At 42.5% G+C, this 15,988-nt stretch overlaps 1 protein-coding gene and 1 pseudogene across 2 annotated transcripts in view; one reads left to right on the top strand and one right to left on the bottom strand.

Moving 5' to 3' along the window:
• Positions 1-15,988, bottom strand: part of MSN (moesin) — a 202,830-nt gene that overhangs the window by 160,435 nt on the left and 26,407 nt on the right. The gene's annotated exons all lie outside the window — the stretch shown is intronic.
• LOC142434074 (ras-related C3 botulinum toxin substrate 1 pseudogene) lies at positions 6,421-7,296 on the top strand (annotated as a pseudogene).

The following is a 15,988-nucleotide window of genomic DNA, read 5'->3' as shown; positions in this document are numbered from 1 at the left end:
TCTCATGTAATTTGAACATGTTTTCAAGAGGCAGGATACAGAGGCAGCAAAAGAGAGAAAGGCTCTCAATGAGATGGACTGACACAGAGGGTCCATCAATGCGCTAATTTGGACATGATTTCAAGAGACAGGACATGGAGGCAGCAGGCCCTCAATGAGATGGATTGACACAGTGGGTCATCAATGCGCTCAAGTATAGGTACAATTTTGAGGAATGGCACAGAACTGGGCAGTGTTACATTCTGTTGTACATAGGGTCACTGTGTTAGTCTGGATTGATTAGAGAAACAAATGCAGAAGAAATCATAAGTGTATAAGAAAGAGCTTTATATGAAGAAGCAATAATGCATCGATAAACATCCCAACCCAGTACAGATCAAATCCATGAATGCAATATTAGCCCGGAAGTTCTATTTTCGCCCATGAATTCCTCTTCAGACTCAGGCAACACATGCAATGATGCAGAATGCAGGAAGATCACAGGCCCATGGATGGAAAGTCTGGTGGATTCATGGCAGTCTTGTGGAAGCATCTCAACACTGGCAGGTGTCTCCACGTGGCTCAATTTCCAGGACTCTCACGTAGCTCCATGTGTCTGGTCAACAGGAATGTCTCCCGGAGAGTGTCTGTCTGTTGTGCCTCTAGCAAGCTAATTATTTCCTTAGTACCTCTAAATGAGGTACTCGAGCTGCAACCTGGTTGACAGGCTATACTCCACCCCTTAACTCTTAATGTTGTCCAGTTAGCAACAGATTATATAACTACCGCAGTCACTGGATCAGAAATTATTTCATGGCACCTAACAACAACAAGCAACCTAATATAACACTCTATTTTTGAAAATATATATTGGATATATTTAGATGGGCTCACATGGCTTAGGTCAGCCAACAGGTCAGTAAGAGGAGAAAGTTTTATTATGGATAATTTAAAGTCAATTATATGGTAATGCCTCATTAGTCCAAAGTGGTCTATAAATTAGCTATCCCACAGAAGTGAACTTGTTCTCATAATTGAGATTTATTCTTTTAAGGATCATCAATATTCTCAATGATAACCTGAAAATTCTTTCACTTACTGACACACTCTGCCTTTGTCAATAGAATATTGCAAAGCCACTTAACAGATATTTCTCCACTGATATGCAGTGTAACACTGTGCACAATAGAGGAAAACAACCTAAATGTCCATCAACAGCTGATAGCTGAATGGATAAACAAAAGGTAATATGTATGTAAACACATACACACAATAGAATACAATTAGACAGTAGGAAAAATAAAGTCTTGATGAATGAAGATTGAGAAATAAGTTAATTACAAAAGACAAATATTTTATTACTTCACATGTGAAAAGATAAGAAGAGACAAACATATAGAAACAGTTTATTAGCTTTGCTTATTAAGTTAATTAACTGAGATAGTTTATTTTGCCAACCTGGCTGAGAAACACATGTGGGGTTAATTGAAGGGCAGAGAGATAAATGGCTTAGTGAGCCTCACCTTTCTAGTTCTTGGGTATCTTGCTTTCTGATGGTCAAACCAGGGTGCAGTTGCCTTAGCCAGTTCCCTGCTTCAGCTGGCAAGGCTCACTTCCTGCAAGACATCCCTGAGGAGAAGCCACATGGAGATACCCCGATGCAGCTCTGGGTGCTGGAACAGTCATGTGGAAACCCCTGCCGGGGCTGAGATGCTTACATACTCACTGATTCGGCTTTCCTCCTGCAGTTGGCATCACTGCATGTGTTTTGTGAGCTGGAGGAGGACTTTGTGGATTGGTATCGGACATATGGGTTAATGTTGGACTTGTGATCTGGGGCAGCACTGGGTTGGGATGTTTTCTTGATGTGCATTTATCCTTTATAGAAATCTCTCTCTTGTACATCTGAGTTTCTGTGGATTTGTTTCTCTAATACACCCAGACTAACACATTAACCTAACGGAGTCAGAAGAGAAGGGGAAAGGGAGGTAGTGGTTATTGCTCTTGTTTCTATTTCCATTTTCCATTTACAGTGGTGGAAAATCACATTGATTGAAGATAGAATTGCACAACTGATTGTTTTAAGTGCTATCAATAAATAATACACCTTTAAAAATTGAATTGGCATAAATTATGTGATAAGCATATTTCCAACAACAAAAAGTAGCTGCTCATATATATAACTAAACACACTTTACAGCTTTTGGTTCCTTGGTTTAGAGGCTTAGGGTCAAGGTTTCAAATGACGTCCCAGTTAACTGGCCAAATAATATATTTAGTGTTTCTGCTCTACCTCCAGTAGGAGCCTCTGTGGGTGGCATAGTGGTTTACTCAATGAACTGCTAACCTCAAGATTCGCAGTTTGAAACTACCAGCCACTTCTTGGGGGAAAGATGACGCTTTCTACTCCTGTAAAGAGTTAAAGTACTGGAAACTTGCAAGGGAAGTTTTACCCTGACCTATCAGGTCACTATGAGTCAAATGGTAGTGAGTTCGGTTTGCAGTTTGGTTGTACCTCCTAGTTCTTTGAGTAGTGCCTGGAGTATTAAAAGCTTGCAAGTAAATTGCCTCCAGGAACAACTGTGTAGTTTCTGGCAACTATTACTAAATATTTTGATCAAAGATGCTCGAGAAGAAGCCTGGTCAAAGGTAAAAAATGCAAGACAGAATTTCTAATTCTCATGCACTCAAGATTTTATTGTAACTGGATGAACTAATGAAATTATTAGATAAACTAAGGATGATCTTTAAAGTTTAAATAAAAAATATCCCCTCAAAGCCTTCTTTTCTTTCAATCATTTTATTAGGGGTTCATACAACTCCTATCACAATCAATACATACATCAATTGTGTAAAGTACATTTGTACATCATTGCCCTCATCATTCTCAAAACATTTGCTCTCCACCCAAGCCCCTGGCATCAGGTCCTCACTTTTTCCCCTCCCACCCCATTCGCCCCTCCCTCATGAACCCCTGATAATTTATAAATTATTATTTTGTCGTATCTTGCTCTGTCCCACGTCTCCCTTCACCCACTTTTCTGTTGTATGTTCCCCAGGGAGGAGGTCACATGTAGACCCCTGAAATTGGTTCCCCCTTTCCAACCCACCCTCCCTATTCCCTCCCAGTATCGCCACTCACACCATTGGTCCTGTGGGGACCATCCGCCTTAGATTCCCTGTCCATCTATACCAGTGTACATCCTCTGGTCTAGTCAGACTTTCAAGGTATGATTCGGATCATGACAGTTGGTGGGGGGGGGGCATTTAAGAACTAGAGGAAAGTTGTATTTTTTTTTTGTCATTGCTACATCGCACCCTGACTGGCTCGTCTCCTCCCCAAGACCCTTCTGTAAGAGGATGTCCAGTAGCCTACAAATGGGCTTTGGGTCTCCACTCCGCACTCCCCCGCTCATTCACGATGGTAATAGTTTTTGTTTTGATGATGCCTGATACCTGATCCCTTGACACCTTGTGATCGCACAGGCTGGTGTGCTTCTTCCATGTGGGCTTTGTTGCTTCTGAGTTAGAAGGCCGCTTGTTTACTTTCAAGCCTCTAAGACCCCAGACGCTATATCTTTTGATAGCCGGGCACCATCAGCTTTCTTTGCCACATTTGCTCATGCACCCATTTGTCTTCAGTGGTCATATCAGGGAGGTGAGCATACAATATGATTTTTTTTTGTTCTTTGATGCCTGATCAAAGTCTGCTTAAACCCAAATAATAGCTTAGTTTACAAATAAGAAATGTCTGCCTGCGTATTATGTTCTTCTAAGATCTATAAAATTAAATAAAATAAACTCACTACTATTGTCTATGCTGACTCATAGCAACCCTATAGGACTGAGTAGATGCCCTGTGAGTTTTATAGAATGTAATTCATTTATGAGCAATAGAAAGCCTCCTCTTTCCCCCTCCAAGTGGTTGGTTTTGAGAGACAGAAGATTGAAAACCCTCAGGCAGAGTGAGGGGAAAAGGCCCAGTAGTGGGAAGCATTGGGAGAGCCAGGGTAATTGGAAGGGTGATCTCAATAACCTAGGACAATATAATCTTAAACCTGGAGGCATCAGACCCCTAGGCTGTTCCCAAGGTTATTAAATGCAACACTTTTTTTTACTGACCTGTGCTTGCATATTTCTTTGTCCATGCCCAGGCAAGACTCAGTCAAAGGGAGAGAATGATTAGGTTTATGATTGGACCTGAGAAAGAGATATAGTCCTGGGATTGGTCTGTTCATAGCCTGGAGATACAGACAGGCCAAGTACTGCACACCTGATAAAAACCCCATAGACACTGTTCATTCAGCTACAACTCACTTGAGTCGCCATCTGCTGCATCGGGTGTCTTTCTTTCCTTTTCAAAAAACTTTGCTTTCTGCTTGCCATTTTGTGGTCTGTGAGTTCATTCTTCAATTCAGAGACCAAGAGACCCTGGACACATCAGAGCTGTTGCAACAGTTTCCAACAGCAGACTTTGCCATTAAAAACCCAACACATAGTCACTACACCACTGGGGTTCCTCTACATGGAATCAAATTGCTAACAGCAACTTGGAAGATTAGTTATGAACCTTACAGGGCAGTAGAGTTAATGGGGAGGAACGACTAAGGAAAGAAAGAAAATGGTTGCACAATTCAAGTTTGTAGTCAATGTCACTGAGCTGTACATGTGGATTGCACTGGTACATGTTTTCCTATACATATTCTCAACAAAAAGAAAATAAAACACTTTAAATGATATAAACCAAAATCTTGTATGCTTCATTTTCTACCGAAGTAACTTTTGAGAGTTTTCCAATGTTACCTGATCCACATTTCCCAACTCTAAAAGAAGCATTATCATCCCCATTTTACCAATGAAGATTACGGGATTAAGGGGCTTTCCTCAGACCACATAGCCAGAAAATGTTGAAAGACAGGTCTTCTTATAAGCCCAGACTACAATAAATGCCTGGAAATACTTTGGACCTAAACTTTATCCAGTAGCAAATGCAAAAAAAAGTATGTCATTCCCTTGCCCTCTTTAGATTCAGATTCCAGAGGTTTGCTTTCTTTGCCCCCACAAGGATTCAGAAAACTCCAATCACTCAGAGCTTGCATGCAGTTTCCTGTTTGTCTGAAGGGGAAAGCAATAATGAACCCAGTGGCCCTTAGGCAAGGTCTAGCTGGGGTCAACCTAAGGATGTAGAGGCTATAGGATTAAAAGCTAGTAGAAGTCTAGGTACTAAGAAGACAAGGAAAGGGTAGGGCCTGCCATGAGTGGGCAAATCAGAATTGAGGTGGCCTTTCTGGTAATTCAAATTCTCACTGGCCTAGTTCCTTCAACATAATCCATTTTCTCAAGCCACCAAGCTTTTTTCCCAAAATATGTTGAATATTTATTTGTATTTCACAACTGAATGAGTACTCTGTAAATTTACACTTTTCTGCCATGTGGACAAGATCCCTGGTTGGAAGGCAGGGAGAAGAGGGCTGTTAAGTGTAGCAAGAGTCCTATTCCAAAGTCACTGATAATTAATTGGTCTTCTCAGTTCTCAGAAGACTGGCAAAGCCATGTGCCTACTACCAACACACACACACACACACACACACACACACACACACCCCCTCTTTCCTTAACCTTAGATATCTCCAGCAACCAGAAGTCTTTTGGGGAGCAAGGCTATCAGTCAGAATCATACTACCCCACACAGTACACGGCCATATTAAAAACAGAGAAGTGGTGTAACCTACCACCAATGACTCCACTAAGATCATTTAGGCACAAGCAAAAGCACAGCAAGCTCTAATTGACTATTGAGCTTGGAAAGGGAAGTCGTCTTCATCATCCTTCATAGCAACAGAAAGGTTTTTCAAGTCCTACCTTCTCCAAAAGTTTTCCTTCTCAAGCAGCCAAGTCCCTACAATGTTCTTTGTTTTCCACTCAAAAAGTGTGGGCCTTTTATTTATGAAGATTTTGTGTTTCACCCATTTGATAATCTGTTTATGAGCCAACAAAAGCGCTCCAAACACATTGCCATCAAGTCTATGCTGACTCATAGCAACCCTATAGGACAAGACAGAATTGACTGTGTGAGTTTCCTGGACAGTAACTCTTTACAGCAGTAGAAAGCCCCATCTTTCTCCTCATGAGCCCATACAGACGTTAAAATTTTATTTGGCATGAAAAATGAAAGTTGCACAACAGCATGGATATCACCAACCCTTTTGTGTTGTGTGTGCTTGACATTTATATATATAAATGTGTCTTGGGAGCGGCCATTTCCTGTTTCTCTGCAGTTTTCCTCCAGCGTTTTGGGTGGTGGCCGCCGCTGGGCTCCGGCTTGCAGTCCGCTGAGCGCAAGGCGGCGTGGACAGCGGCTCCAGCACCCCGCCCCCCCCCCCCCCACGCCGGGTCTGCCCTCAGCGCGTGGCCGCCGTCGCCTCCCCGCGAGCGGCCCAGATGCAGGCCATCAGGTGCGTGGTGGTGGGAGAACTTGCCTACTGATCAGCTACACCACCAATGCGTTTCCTGGAGAATACATCCCCACCGTCTTTGACAACTACTCTGCCAATGTTATGGTAGATGGGAAAGCGGTGTATCTGGGCCTGTGGGATACAGCTGGCCAGGAAGATTACGACCGATTACGCCCCCTCTCCTATCCGCAAACAGCCGTGTTCTTCATCTGCTGTTCCCTGGTGAGCCCTGCGTCTTTTGAAAATGTCCGGGCAAAGTGGTACCCAGAGGTTCGACACCACTGCCCCAACACTCCCATCATCCTTGTGGGCACCAAGCTTAACTTGCGGGATGACAAGGACACCATCGAGAAGCTGAAGGAGAAGAAGCTGACGCCCATCACCTACCCGCAGGGCCTGGCGATGGCCAAGGAGATTGGTGCTGTGAAATACCTGGAGTGCTCAGCGCTCACGCAGGGAGACCTCAAGACAATGTTTGATGAAGCCTTCAGAGCCGTCCTCTGCCCGCCCACCCCCCTCAAGAAGAGGAAGAGAAAATGCCTGCTGTTGTAATTGCCAGAGCCCCTCCCTGCCCGCAGACCCTTTGTATGCTTTGCTCAAAACAAACAAACCCCAAACGGTTGAGCCTTTGCATTCAATGACAAGTTTTTGTTACAGAGTAGTTTTTCCATAAGACCATTTTGACCAATTCTCGATTTAGTTGAGTGTAAGAGTTCTAAGAAAACTTAGCCCTAAAACGACAAGCCTTTAATATTAAAGCCTTATTTTTTTAAAGCCCCGATTCTCACATTACTCGAGTTGCCAAAATACCCTCTGAATTGAGTTGCGTTATTGTGCTGCGAACACTGAGCACGAAGTGGTGGGAAGACCTGTGTCTCCAAAGACTGTGGCTCCTGACCCAAACCGCAGTGGTTTCAGGCGTGTCGCAGACAAGCCTGCCCTCCCCCCCATCACTGTCCGTCCAGCCCAGCCTGACCTCGTACTGTCTGTCCTCACGGGGTCAGTCTGCTGGGTTTTTGTAGATTTTCTAAAAACCCATTTGTTCGTTTTTGCTGCGATTTTGAACAGAGATCTGTCCACGGGTTCCCTCCAGTGAAGCGTTCTTGGGGGGGGGCGGGGGGTCCGGGGACACTTGAAGTGATTGAAGACAGTATTTTGACAGAATCTGAAGTGGCAATTGATTTACACTACATTGTATCACAAAACTGAATAAAAGTGTCACGGGTCAAATCTTTCAAAAGGCGAATTTCTGTCCAGTGCAGCAGAGGAGACGGACGGGAGTGGTCTGTGTCCCCAGCCCCTGCTCCCCGTGCCTGCCACCCCTTCCCTGAGCGGCAGCCTCACCTCTGGCCACGCTCGACCCCCATGCAGCCCAGGCTTTTCCTCTGGAGCCCCTGCCTCACGAGCAGTGTCTCCTTGCACTATAGACGGAGAACGCTCTAGACCGGGTTTTGTAGATTCCAGTGCGTTGTGTGGTCAAGTTTCTTTCCTCAACGCTGATGAAGTGCTTCCCCTTAGGTCCCTAGTAACTAGGCGTAAAGATTGTGTGTGGCTGCCTGACCGTTGATAAAATAGCGGGGGCTGCCTCCACCGGCACCTTCTCTAACCTCGCTGTCTTGCCAGATGACCAACACTAACCTAACTAACCCGACCTCACCTGCGTGGACACGCCGCTTCCCTTCGTAGCTTCCCCTGTCTGTGAGGTTCGGTAAGCTCCGTGCTAACCACCTTCTCTACACCGGACACCTTGGCAAGAACACAGCGGGGGACCTTCCAACCACTAGAACAAATGTTTTTTTTAATTGATCGATGCAGAATTGTGGAGTGTTTTTACATTGATCTTTTGCTAATGCAATTAGCACTGTTTTGCACGTTATGACTTAATAAATCCTTGAACAATAAAAAATTTAAAAATAAATGTGTCTTTTACAAAAGAGTCAAAATTCACATACCTGTTCATGAGAGTTCTCTCTTTAGACTACCTCTTCCCAAAGGCAATATTTACAGTAGTAACTCAGACAAAAGAAGGAGAAGGAGAGTTTAACAATTTAAGAATCAGACAAAACAATTTCATTAACTTACAGAGAGTGGGGAGGAGGTTCTCGTGGCATAGTGGTAACACATTGGACTGCTAACTGCAAGGTCAGCAGTTTAAAACCACCAGCTTCTCTGTGGGAGAAAGATAAGGCTTTCTATTCCCAAGAAGAGTTACAGTCTCAAAAACTCAAAGGGGTAGTTCTACCAGTCACTAGAAGTCAGAATTGACTCAATGTCAGTGAGTTTGGGTAAGAAGATGGTTGTTGTGTGGGATGGTGGTAAAGGAAGTCAAACCTCATTTGCATGCATTTTTGGTTCATTTCTTGGTCTTGGACTTCCCCTTCCCTGCTTGAACAATTAACAATTAATTTAAGAGTCTTCTATTTTTCCCTACAGTCACCAAAGAACAAAAATAGGCAGCAAAAGTTGTCTCTTCAAGAAAGTCCATCTAACACTGTGGTAAACAGAACCAATACCTCCAGAACAGAGCTTACTGAAGCTGCTTATTGATAGTGGAGGAAGCAAATGACACTCCAGAGCCTTGTTAAGGTGAGAGGGTAACTTCTCCAAACAATCACTGCTCTTTGTTGTTACAGTATAAGAACCCTTTATTGGCCTCTTAATAAAACAGCTGCTGTCGAACTGATTCCAATTCATGGAGACCTCATGTGTGTCAAAGTAGAGTTGTGCTCCATGGAGCTTTCAACAGCTGACTTTGTAATTACCAGGCCTTTTTTGGTAAGGTATCTCTGGAAAGACTAGAACCTCCAGCTTTTTTATTAGAAACCAAGCATATTAACCATTTACACCACCCAGGGTGTCAGAAAAACTCATATGCCCATAATTAAGACCCATAAAAATGAGTTACCAAAGTCAAAGAGACAAAAAAACAGGTATCTTGACTTCTCCCACTATTTTTTACTTTGTACTATTTCTACTAAAAATATCTTTTTAAAAAACGTCCAGACAGGTGTCTCTAGCTATTAGGGACCAAGAGTTTGGTCCTTCTAGCCTAAGGCTAGAGAGGGTGGCTCAGGATAGCGGTGGGAAGGCAGAGGTACCTTAGAATCTGTTCACTCAAGAAAGCCAAATGAGAAAGTTTGGTATACAGAAAATATACACAAAGCACTGAACTTCCATTTGGAAAACTTTATCTACTTCAGAGGAATAGTTTTGGGTGCTAAAGTTCTCAGCCCTACCCCCACCTCCACATGCTGAGTGTTTTCAGGCCAATCAAGACAACTCCCAGGTTGTCAGTGATGTAGATAAGTAGCCACAAGTGGGTGACCATGTACCGTCAAGGGGCCAAAGAGATTTTATTTTAAAAGAAGAGATTGGTGAAAAATTCAGTCAGTCCAGAAAATTTCCCATCTTCCTTTCTCCTCCCCTACTTTTTCTTCCATCAAAGAGTCTCACCTCCAAACCTAAACAATATTTAAACAAGGAGAGGGATAAAAAGTTTGTCTAAACCTAAGGAAGTACTTCCCTGTACCAAAGGAGAGCAGGGCACTCAGTTGAGGGGAGTGGACAGTTAAGGGGGAAGAAAATAGCCAAATAAGGCAGGCTTGGCTGATAGAGAATCATCAGGAAGGGTTCCAGAAACTGCCGTCATGGGGAGGAAGCCTTTAGTCATCAGTTTCCTCTGGAAACTAGCCTAAGAACAGGAAGCAAACTCCCAGCCCTAAGAGAAAGGTAACAGGGCTAGATTTCCCCCCAGGCCCATCTCAGGACAAGCTAGGGCAGCTCTTCAAATACCCTTAGCAGAGAAGTACAGAGTACAGCTCTGAAGTAAAATGGTAGAGTACCTGCCAAGCAACAGTTAGCTTGGTCATCAAGAGATATGAAGATTTGCAGGAAGTGTTCTTTGCACTGCTCTGTTTGCAGGCATAACATTGCAAATTCATAAATATTGCAAATTCAGTGCCAGACCACCACAATAAAGTGAAGATCTTAATAACATGACTCACAATTTTTTAAATGTCCTAGTACATATTAAAGTTATGTTTACTGTAGTCTGTTAGTGTGAAATAGCGTTATGAAAAAAGTTTGAAATAGTGTAAGAATGCTCAAAATGTGATGCAGAGGATAGATTTGTTTGTGGTAAGGTTATCAAAAATCATCCTTTTATAAGAACCACAATATCTGTGTATGAAATAAAGCAAAACACAATAATACAAATAATTCCTGTATATACTTATGTTACTGACATTTTCTTGTTAGAGAAAAGAGCATTAAAAGGCAAGAACTGAAGCAACTTTTGTTCTCAAAATTTCACACAGAGTCATCATGAGTCAGAATCAACTCAATGGCAACAAACTCACAGGGCCGGTTCTAATTCATCCAATAGGGTCACTTGCTATGAGTCAGAATTGATTCAATAGCAGTGAGTTTGGTCTGGATGAGAAGTGTCCATAAGAATGCTTGCAGAGGAATTTGTCACTTAAAACTCTTCAAATTAGCAAAAAGTTGCACAAATTAACTAATGTCACCCAAACTGGCTGTTATCTTGACCTCTATCCTTCAACTCCATATAGCAGAGTAGTTAAACTCAGTTACAGATTACAAGTAAGTGCCTCTTGATATATACTTCATCTATCCCCAGATTGAGATTTCTAAAATAGTACCATGGGACAAGTGGGGTGGTGGAGGGAGAGACAGAATTAACCAAGACAATAAGATTAGAAACCATTTCCAAACACACTTCCCAAAACAAAACTCATTGCCATCGAATCAAATTCAACTCACAGAGATCCTATTGGGCTGGGTAGAATTGTCCACTTTGGGTTTCTGAGGCTGTAAATCTTTACAGGAGCAGAAAGCCTCTTTTCCTGTGGAATGGCTGGTGAGTTCAAACTGTTCACCTTGTGGTAGCCCAAAGCGTAACTCGCTATGCTGCCAGGGCTCCTTAGTAAACGAATTTAACTCAAGAAAAACAAGATTTGGTCTTATTCATATATCAAAAGGAGAACAGGACTCCAAAGAGAGAAGGAAATGCTAACCAAGTCTGATAGGCATTGGCTTGTACCCAATCCATAGGTCCTGGTTTCTATCACCTCCACAATATACACCCAGGAAAGGATTTCTCAGCATTACACTTTGCTTTGCATAATACAAACAAGGTCTGCTGATGTTGTAGGGTGAGCATTAGACAGACTGCTAATGCCCCAAGGTTGACATTTCAAACCCGCCAATCATCTGTGGGGAAAAGATGAGCCTACCTGCTTCTGAAAAAATGTATAGCCTCAGAAACCCTATATAGAATCACTACGAGTCAGAATTGACTCAATAGGTTTGGGGTTTTATACATAACAAAATGCCCACATCCCAAATTCTCTGCCACATACTTGGCCTAAAGGTGAGTGGTGAAAGTTGAAGCTAGGATACACCAGTCTATATTCAAATGGTTGCTATAGCAGCAAATGTCACCATAGAAAATACCATAATGTTTTCCTAACTCAAAAAGAATATCAAAATAGAATACTTCGTCAGAATCCAAAGATATTGGAGCTCAAAATTTAAAAGGACAAGAAAATGAAGAATTTGGATGAGAGGAGCAAGAGAAGAGAAAAGTTATTCTGAGGCCTCAGAAGAACTTAATCACTCATTGACTGTAACCTGCTACCACAGAAGCTATTTAGAGACATTCCACTGCAGCCATTTTGTTAATGTAATCAACACAGAGTCAATTCTCTAGAAGCCTGTCACCAGGGTAGAGTGATTCTTCCAAGTATATATGTCCAGTTGGCTAGTACTAACTTAGGAACTAGGAAAGCCAAGTTCTATTTTCAATGCTATTAACAACTTAATACAACAGCAAACAAGTTGCTTGACCCTTTTGGATATGGATAAAGAGAAAAAAATTATTTTTTCCATATAGCATATTAGAGCAACAAGTTCTGATCTCAAGCAAGAAAGCATCACATCTCTCTATCTCCCTTCAGAACTACACATCACCAAGCTTCACAGCCAAAGAACACTTACCTACCTGTTTCCCCATGGCATGATCAGAACCTGAACCATCTTAGTATAAGGTAACCCATGTTAATTCTACATACTCAGAAAAGTGTGTTCTTCCATGAAAGTCGCCTCAGCCTAGAAGAATATGTACTCAGCAGTGAATATCATTTAGAAGGTAGATATTCAAAGTTCCTTCCCTACACTGGGGCCAGACAACTTAATGGATTTTGATCTTAGCTCTATCATCGGTTCAGTCCCAAGGAGAACTTGCCTAAGAATAACTTTTATGAGGGTTAGAAAAACAATCTTCTTATCCATAAAGCTAAATTCTCATCCCAGTCTTACTTTCTTTTTTTCTCCAACACAAAGCTTTCAAATTAATGAAATCCTGAGATACTCTTCCAAGTGACATATCTCACAAATTAGAACTTGGAATTTAAGGTTTCCAGCTCTATCAAGCATGAAATGGAATGGATGAACAAGCTTGAAATGGGATAGAGGAGGGATGAACAACAAAACTAGTCAATCATAACAAGACCACCCATTCACTTGACCAATTGACTACCTAAATGGAGACTACCTTTGTACTTTGGTTTTCATCTGAGACAGAAGACTGGAGTAGGGGCAGTAGGTCGAGAAGACTGTAGGCTGGAAGAGTCATCCAGGATAGATTTAGCTCTATTTTTGAAAGATCAAAATCAGACTGCTCCCAACCTGAAGTGATACCAATTTTCAGCAATTCTCTTCATGATAGATTCAAACCAAAACCAAACTCACAGCCATCGTGTCAATGCTGACTTATAGCACCTCTTGTGAGTTTCCAAGACAGTAACTATTAAAAGGAGTAGAAAGCCCAAACTTTCTCCCACAGCTGCTGGTGGTTTTAAACTGCTGACCATGTGGATCATAGCCCAACACGAAACCACTGCATTGCTAGGGCTCCTCCATGATAGATCCAACCCTAGTAATGTTGACAGCCAGTTCTTTTCCCTTCTTATATAGAAATATCAGTGAGAGAGGGTGCTCCAAGGGAGATGCAAAAGGACTTCGACTGTCACCAAGCAACAGTATTAGAACAAAGTTCAGAATAATTACAGCTATCATCTCAGCTCATCCAGAAAGAATTACATTTAAAAGAATGGGATTGACTAGATCACATCAGCCCTTTCCATCTCTACCATTCAGTAAAGCAATCTCTTGAGTAGATGAGGTCAGGGAGAAGTAGAGGATTGTGGTAGCAACTGTACAGTTCTGTTTTACGCGATTGAACTATGAAATGATATGATATATATTAAAATAAATTATTTTTTAAAAGAACTCTTAAGCAACTGTTACAGGGAGCTAGAAGGTGCACTGGTTGCGTAGTAGTTACGTATTGGGCTGCTAGCAAAAAGGTCTGTAGTTCAAAACCACCAGCAGGTCCACAGGAAAAAGACAGAGCTTTTTACTCCTATATAGAAAGAGTTACAGTCTTGGAAACTCACAGGGGCAGTTCTACCTTGTCCTATGAATCGGTTTGGTTTAGTTACATGTAGCTAGAGAATAACGAAAGTGAGCAAGACAGGGGCTACTAATGCTTCTGCTGTGAAGTCACTAGGCAATTTTCTCCTCTCTAAGGCTAACTTAAGAGAGTGTAGTTGGTTGATGTCTTCAAGAACACCACAGGCCCTCCAGTCCCACCATCTCCTCTTGGCTCAGAGGTGTGCTCAAAAATCAAACCAAACTTATTGCCATCAAGCCATTTCTGTCTCCCAGCAACCATATAGGACACAACAGAACTGCCCCTTAGGATTTCCAAGGCTGTAAATCTTTATGGGAAAAGAAACTTTAGCTTTCTCCTGAGGAGCAGCTGGTGGTTTCAAACTGCTGACCTAGTAGTTAGCACTTCAACATGTAACCCGAACAGGGATCCTTAAAGGTATGTTCAAGGAAATAGCTAAAGAATATTTCTAAGATTGTTCCTGCACTTTCTCTGTCATCTCTACTTTCACCAAGCTGACTGGAGCACTGAAGGAGTGGAGAAACAGGATACCAAGAGTCTCCTATTCAAACAACTTCCATTCCCGATCTTTAGCCTAATGCTGGAGGCATAAGGCAGGACTGGTTCAAGTGTTAACAGTATGAAAATCTTCCACTTATTCACCAAGAGTCACTTTAGTACCACTTGGATGACTTAAGCAATGTAAGGAATGGCAGAATAAACAGTCCACGTAGCACCTATTATTGAAGGTAGCATTCAAATACTTAAAGGAGCTGGGCTCCATGTTTCCATACTTGAATGGTCCCAGCAAATAACTACTTTGACACCTTTACCCTGACCTTTAACAGGTCAGCTAGGACTGAAAACCCAGTAAATTGAATGTGGGGGGAGGTCAGATGCTTACAGACATCCTCCCTGAAGGCAGTTAGTCACCAGACTACAGGGTAGGCTCTGCTCCCTGCTGCTGGGGACAATGGATTACTTCTCCCTAAGGCTTGCGACCATTAGCTTGGTTTCTGCAGGTGGGGTTTACACCCTACTGATAATGGTTCCTATGGAGATCCAGCTCCCATCCGAAATCTAGGGTCCGCCCATCTTGTCACAGGTATACCTCCAAGCCCTCTCTTCCTATTGGGCATGTCCCTAGACCACCCCTTCTCATTGCTGTATAACCTGTAGTGCAGCCCCCTCCTGTGACATATGTCTTTACCTGTAATCAGTGGGCTTGCACGCCCCCAAAAGGTATATAGGCCTGGGTTACTGATAGAGAGCTCTCTTACTCGCTGGTCTCTTCCCCCCCCCCACCACCCATTTTCTCGGCTCCCTCTCCTCCCCTGTTTCCCTTTACCCTTGTCCTCCCTCCCTTCTCCCTCTCTCCACGTTAACCATCTAGTGGGGCTGAGGTGAGCATGTTACCATGAAGTGTGTCTGACTCCTTATTGCAATATCTCCTCTATCTCTCATGCTCTCAATGACATATAGATATATCAACCATACAGTTGTGCTTACTAAACCCGTGATTAGTGGTGGTGGGTTGGCACCCCTCTCAACTCATACCGCAGTTGAAGAAGTTTTACCAACATTGAACCTCTTAACTAATCTACATTAAAGCCCTAATGTTGCAACTAGCATGCTAGGTGCCTCTATGTAAGTCCCTTCCTACCTATGGGCCTGTTTCCCCATTATATAATGAGAGAGTTAGGCTTCATAGTTGTAAAGAGTCTTTTCACTCTGACATTCTTTAAATCCTAAAGTGTGAAATCAAAAACTATCTCAAAAATTTGAAACGATCTCTTTTCAGGGACTCCAAGACAATGCCAAATATTTATGCGCTTAAAAAAATAGATGGTAGAAAGAGGGGGAAATGCTTTGATAAGTGTTTAATTATCACCATGAAGTATAGATGGCAGTTAATAATAAGCTTCTGAATTCTGGCTACTAAGGCAGACTGAGGAAACCAGCAAACAAAAGCAGAGTCCACAAATTGGGGGTAGAGGGTGGTGGGTGGTGGGAAAGAACATGCTATAACAGATTTTAGAGGTCAGGTATGGAAAAGGGAGACAATTTTCTGTAAAATTGA

Source organism: Tenrec ecaudatus, chromosome X (genome assembly GCF_050624435.1).
Source record: "Tenrec ecaudatus isolate mTenEca1 chromosome X, mTenEca1.hap1, whole genome shotgun sequence".
In the NCBI taxonomy this organism is placed as follows: Eukaryota; Metazoa; Chordata; class Mammalia; order Afrosoricida; family Tenrecidae; genus Tenrec; species Tenrec ecaudatus.
This window is presented reverse-complemented; position numbering and strand designations above follow the sequence as displayed.